Below are 6,618 nucleotides of genomic sequence, written 5' to 3'. Positions count from 1 at the left end.
CTAAGAAAAAAGAATCTAACAACTAAACTACGACAATGTTTGCAGTAATTTTTATGCTGTATGAACCATGCCTGTTATTTCCCGATTGTCTGACATCTTGGGCCCTCGCTGATTTTGGAGGGACTTCCTCTCTCGGGGCAGTGTCAAAGTTTTCTAATTCTAAAGAGAGCAAAAAAACCCTGGAACACCTTTGGTAGGTTTTGTTGATGTTGTTGTTCTTTGTTTTGTTGTTTTCTGTGTGGTACTGGGAATTGAATCCAGGGTGCTGTACCACTGAGCTATATATATCCATGTCCTTTTTTAAATTTTGCGGCAGGGTCTTCCTAAATTGCCCAGACTAACCTCAAACTTGTAATCCTTCTGCCTCAGCCTCTTAAGTAGCTAGGATTACAGGTGTGTACCCCTTTACCCTCACAAGGAACATGCTTTTCATATGCAAACCAATCTAGGGCTCACACCAAGCCGCCTCCTATCAGGGGCTCTCCTACTGGGCATTATCACTTCAGGGCCAGATACCAGACAATTAGAAACAGCTTCTATACCCCAGAGTCCATTGAAATTATTCAAATTAGCCAATCTCAAACCTGTTTATCCTGCCTCATACATTCCTTCCTGCAGAAATCACAATAAAGGATCCTGCTCACATTTTCCCCTTACTTCCTCTAGACAGACCCTAGGTGCTGCCATGTGTGCCCCTGTGTGGTGTGCCTTATCTCCTGCTTCTGCGGACATGAGTAGAAGAAATTCTTCCCTTGTGACAGTCACTTGTATGCCTATAAGTCTTACCATACTTAATGAGGACAAATCCCTATGACTCTTACCATATTTGATGAAGACAAAGCTCTTGAAAACAATACTTATTTAAAGAACACTTTAGGGACCCCCCCTCCCCGAGATTTCAAGGCATGCTGAAAAATATCCAGGTTCTTCAGCATTTCCTATTTGACTTAAACTCTAGTTTCATTTTTTCCTATATTGGATCACATGTCCTGGGAGTTAATCAGCTCCTGTTCAAAGTCAGCAGGATGCTTCTGACAAATCAATTCACACCCTAATGATTAGTCCTATGCTTTCCATGAATTGGTCACACTAGGCCTCTCACTGCATTAAAACTTCTTCCACTTAATCCAAGAAACGGAACGGTTCCTCTTCCATTCAGTTGCCTTGGTCGTGTTTAATATGCAGTCTTTTGCACCAATCTCAGCACGTCAGTAAAACTTCATTTATTAATAGGTTTCTTTCTCTATATATAGATTTATTTTTCTTATTTAGTGTTAATGGGGATTGAACCCAGGGATGCTCTACCACTGAGCTACATCCCCTGCCCTTTTTATTTTGAGATAGGATCTATGTTGTCCAGGCTGGCCTTGAACTTGTGATCCTCCTCTCAGCCTCTGAGTTGCTGGGATTATAGGCGTGGGGCACCGCATCCCACCTATCTTTCTTTCTTAATTTCAAAAAATACTTGCTGCTTTGAAAAAAACTATGGGCTTTGTCCATTCCTCCAATGACAAATCTATGCCTCACTAATATCAACATTAACCAACTGCTCTGCAGCTGTGCCTTTCTTAGTACAAAACAACATTTTACTATGATACCAAATCACAGTATAATTTTTCTGAAAGTATAAAAACACACACTGAACACCTGTAACACCAACAATGCACATCATTAAAAAAATAATCAAAATGGTAAGAATATGCCTAATTTGCACATGCACAGGTGATGACTACAGCCTGGCTGACCTTATAAATGCAATTTTTAGACTCCAAATTTTTAAAATGCATCTCAGAATTTATTAAATGCAGTCATTACTTTCCTACATAAGATACTTACCATGGCTTCCAGCCTACAGTAAGCTTTTAATAATGTTAATCAGCAATACGACAATAACAAACCCTCACAAACAAAGCACCCAATATATTTGGCTACAAAGAGGATTAGGAATGCTCTGGTTTAAGATCTGTATATGCTAGGAATAGTGTGTGTGGCAGCAGAATGGCAGTATTTCAGATGCTTCCAGTCTCTGGTGGATGGGTAGGGGTTGGGCCTGGAGAAGGGTCAAGTTTATGTCACTTGGTCACCAGGGAATGAAGAGTTAATACCAGGGCTGAAAGCTATCTCTGGGACATGAAAGAGTTGAGAGAACCTCCCACATAGGCCAAAAGGTCTAGAGAGAAGGAAGAAGGCAGCTAGCATTTACTGAGTACTTACTGTATTGAGCTTTAATTACTCATTCAGCATTCACATCAACCCTGCAAAGTAGAAAACCCAACCCCATTTCAGAGGAGAAACTGAGACTCAGTAAATTTCTTATTATTAAACCTGGTATTCCACAGCCAAGGTTTGCACTAGGCTTTTCATGCAAGATGGAACTGTTTCCACAGTTCTATCAGGGCACCATGAGTAAAGAATCCCAATCCAGCTAAGCATGGTGGCACATAACTGTAATCTTATAATTTTGAGAGGCTAAGGCAGGAGGATCACAAGTTTGAGACCAGCCTGGGCAACTTAGTGAGAGGCTGTCTCAAAACAAAGTAAAAAAGGTTGGTAGTGTAGCTCAGTAGTAGAACGCTTGCCTAGCATGCTCAAGACCTTGGGTTCAATCCCTAGCACTGAAACAAAACAATCCCAAACCTACTATATACTTATCAGTCTCTTACAAAGAAAATCAAATGTTGTCTGATGGAGATACTTTAGAAGTTTTCTTTTTAAGCAACAGAGAATTATAGCCAATAAAGGATATATACTGAGCAAATTAATGTTGTAAACAAAATTGCCCCCTGGAACATCAAAATCATTTAATAAGCTCAATTGATGTCAAAGCACGAATTGCATAAAACCTTTATGCTGATTACCAATAATTACAATCTACTCATTAAGGAATGTCCCTAAGGGTTTCTACAATGGAACACTTCATTGCTGAGTTTAAGTTACTCCATGTACTCAAAAATAATGAAGCTACCATTCTTTTTAAAATTATCTAATTTATGCCTTTCACTCATTTATACTGTGCTTCTCTGGAAGAGCTCCAAATTAAAGAGGCCTTGCTATGTTTCAATGGAATCTTTCTCTCAAAGATCCAGAACAGCTTCACTCATGTTGACATGCCAGCTCTCTGGCCAGCAGAGATAAGTTCAAGAAAGAATTCAGATCTTAAAGACAGATTCTCTGAGTCTGTCCCTGCTTATCTTAAATATTTTGGTTCCAAAGAACTTGTTTTTCCAAAGATTTTTGAGCTTAGACATTTATGGAGAAGATACTAGAACTTACTGATAGCTACCTTAATCCTTGAGAAACAAAGCTAATATAAACACACACATACGGTTGAGAACTTCAAGCCACCCAAGTACACAATGGAATGGGTGTTTTATGTCCTATTTAGTTAAATCCTCTTAGTTACAAGAAATACTCAGGCCAACTCAAGTATGGCTGCAAGGAACTATAGAAGAGTCAGAGAAACATGGAAATTCAAGAACAGGAATCCTTGCATCATAGGGCCTCACAGAAACTCAAACTGCTTCTAAAAAAGTACCCAGCCAGCAAGAACTTCATGAATCTGTCATGCATAGTGGCAGACACCTGTAATTCCAGAAATTTGGGAGGCTGAGGCAAAATGATCACAAGTTCAAGGTCAGCCTCGACAACTTAGTGAGACCCTGTCCCAAAATTCAAAAAACAAACAAAACGCTAGGAAAGTTGCTCAGTGGTAAAACCTAAGTTCAAGCCCCAGTACTGCAAAGGAAAAAAAAAAAAAAGATTATTATCTTTCCAAATGTTAATTTGCTTTCAATTCCAAGAAATGGACAACCTGATTCAAAGTGGCTTAAACAATTAAGGAAATGTACTGTCTTGCAGAACTAGAAATCCAGATATAGGGTAGGTTTCAGGGTTATGTGTTCCAGCCAACCAGCACGTCATCAAGGAGCAAGATTCTTTCCTGTTCTTCATTCTGCATCTAGAAGTCAGTTTTATCCTGGTGCAGCTTCTTTTTGAGTATGGTCATGGGGTCTTGGATGATGGAAATGTAGGCTATGTGTTTCCTGACATTCTCAAAAGAGAAATATTCCCCAGAACTCTTTACCTTGTGGTATCACAAGCCTGAATTAAGACACAGGGGGCTGGGGATGTGGCTCAAGCGGTAGCATGCTTGTCCGGCATGCGTGCGGCCCGGGTTCGATCCTCAGCACCACATACAAACAAAGATGTTGTGTCCTCCAAAAAATAAAAAATAAATATTAAAAAATTCTCTCTCTCTACAAAAAAAAAAAAAAAAAAAAAAAAAAAAAAAGACACAGGACATCCCTAAACTAACTTTAGAGTTTTGGCCTAGGATCCCATTTTAGACACTGGCAGGAACATGGAAGCGATACCATTAGTTTAGATTGCTCAGGGCACATCCCTACTATAAAGTCAGATATTGGAGGGCAGGAGTGGAAAGTGATAGAAAAAGAGAAACTGAGAACAAAAATTTATAAGCTGTGGCTCGAGTAAATAGGTAGATCTTAAAGCCATATGGAATTTTTTTTTGAGGTGGGGGGCGGGGGGGTGGTTCTAGATTTCAAGCCTGGGCTTTACCACTGAGCTACAACCTCAACCCTTTATTATTATTATTATTTGTTTGCCAAGGCTCTGAGCTTGCAATCTTTTCAAGTCAGCCTCTTAAGTCACTGGGTTTACAAGTGTGTGCCACCATGCCCAGCCATATGGAAAATCTTGAAAGGAAAACAGGCTGGAGGTAGGGGTAGGAATCAGAGAATTATTATGGACATGTTAGTTCTGAAATACCTATTCAGTATCTAAATGAAGAGGTCATGTAAGTCATGGGATAAATGAATTTAGAGCTCAAGGAAGGGGTTAGGGCTAGAGTTATAGCTTTGAGAGTCGTCAATATAAAGCTAGAATTTAAGATGATGGAAATGGATGAAATTGACTAAAAATAGGGAAAAAAGGTGAGAATCCAAGACTTAGTGAGCACTGGGGCACTCCAACAACTAAAGTAGAGCAGAGAGGAAGCCAGGAGAGGAGACCTAGAAGCAAAAATCAGGAAGGCAGGAGGAATACCAGAGCCATATGCTATCCCAGAAACCAGGAGAACCAAGTGTTTCTGATACAGAGGGAAAGCAACTATGTCCAACACTGAGAAGTTCAATAAGAGAGGGAGAAGAGGTACTGGCAACATGAAATCACTGAAAACCCAGACAACTGCAGTGTCAGTGCAATGAGGGGGTAGGGGGAGAGAAACCTTTCTGGAGTGGGTTGTGGAAAAATGGAACATAGGGAAATGAAAACAGACAACTCTTTTGAGAAGTTCTGCTGTGAATGACAGCAGAGAAATGTGCACTAACTAAAGGGGAATGAGGGAACCAAAACAGGAGGTTTTAAAAGCAGAAGGTCTTAGAGCATATCCATTAGCTTATCAAGAGATGATACCCAGAGAGAAAATAATTATAGGAACAAAGTCCAAAGTCTTTTGATAAGTGAAAAGGAAATAGGATTCAATGGAAGGTAGAGAAGCTGGCATTTCAGAGAAGCAGGAATATGTCATTCACTGTATCAGGAGAAAATGCAAGGAACAAGAACAGATGCAAGACACAGGATTGACACAAAGTGAAATGGAAGGGAATTCCTACATGATCATTTCCACTTCTGCCATGATAAAGGCAGCAAGATGGCCAGCTGAGAAGTGCAAAGAATTCTGAGGACAGTGTTAGGTGAGAGTGGTTGCCAAGAGAGGGAAAATAAATAGATAAGGAGAATATATGAGGATTTCTGAGTGTCCATTTTGTCTGTGATCAAGAATTTAAGAATAGACATGGTTTTCCTACAGCAATTTTCACATGTTCAAACACAAAATATGTAGAGTTGAGATTTTTTCTAAACTAGCATTAAGGAAGTACAACAGCAAGATGTTGAAGTGCAATTGCAAGGGAGTGGTATATAGTTCAAAACCACATGACCTAGGCTACATAAGAAAAAAAGGAGAGGACCTGGGGGGAAATGAGAGTTATTGGAGATGCTCAGTGTCAGAGACTGCTAATTATCCACCAAAGCTCGCTTTTTTCTTATTCTGAATTCAAGCATACCCGGCACATGGTTGAGTAGGTACACTGTGTTTCCCAGGCTCTCTTGCTTATTACATGCAGCCATATAGTTAAGGAGACATCTTCCATGGACTGTGAATCAGAAGTAATGTATGTCACTAATGGACAGACAGGAGCCTGTGACCAGGGCAGCTTCCTTCATGCTCTTTCACCCTCTTCCCAGGAAAATGCCACAGAGGACAACAGAGAAAAAAGACAGATGACAGGACTTTAAAAGGCAGTGTGTCAAAGAACCACTTTGAACATCTGCCCTAAGTTGACTGGAGGGACAGAAAGAAAACCAAAGTCCAATCTTGTTTGAATCACTGCCTAGAAGGGCCTCTTGTTCCAGCAGTTTAGCCCTCTAATTAACCCAGTTTGGGTCAGGGGTCAGAGGTGTCAGTGGAGTCTCAAGTTGATTGTGGTGGGGTTTACAAAGAGTTAGGTGCTGCTCTTGCCTATCTGACCTCCCTCTCTCTAGTGTGGCCTCACAAACACATGATCAGACTCCCAGGGAAATAAGTAGTTGAACACA

The sequence above is a fragment of the Callospermophilus lateralis genome, chromosome 3 (genome assembly GCF_048772815.1).
Source record: "Callospermophilus lateralis isolate mCalLat2 chromosome 3, mCalLat2.hap1, whole genome shotgun sequence".
Classification (NCBI taxonomy): Eukaryota; Metazoa; Chordata; class Mammalia; order Rodentia; family Sciuridae; genus Callospermophilus; species Callospermophilus lateralis.
Note: the sequence above shows the minus strand (reverse complement) of the source record.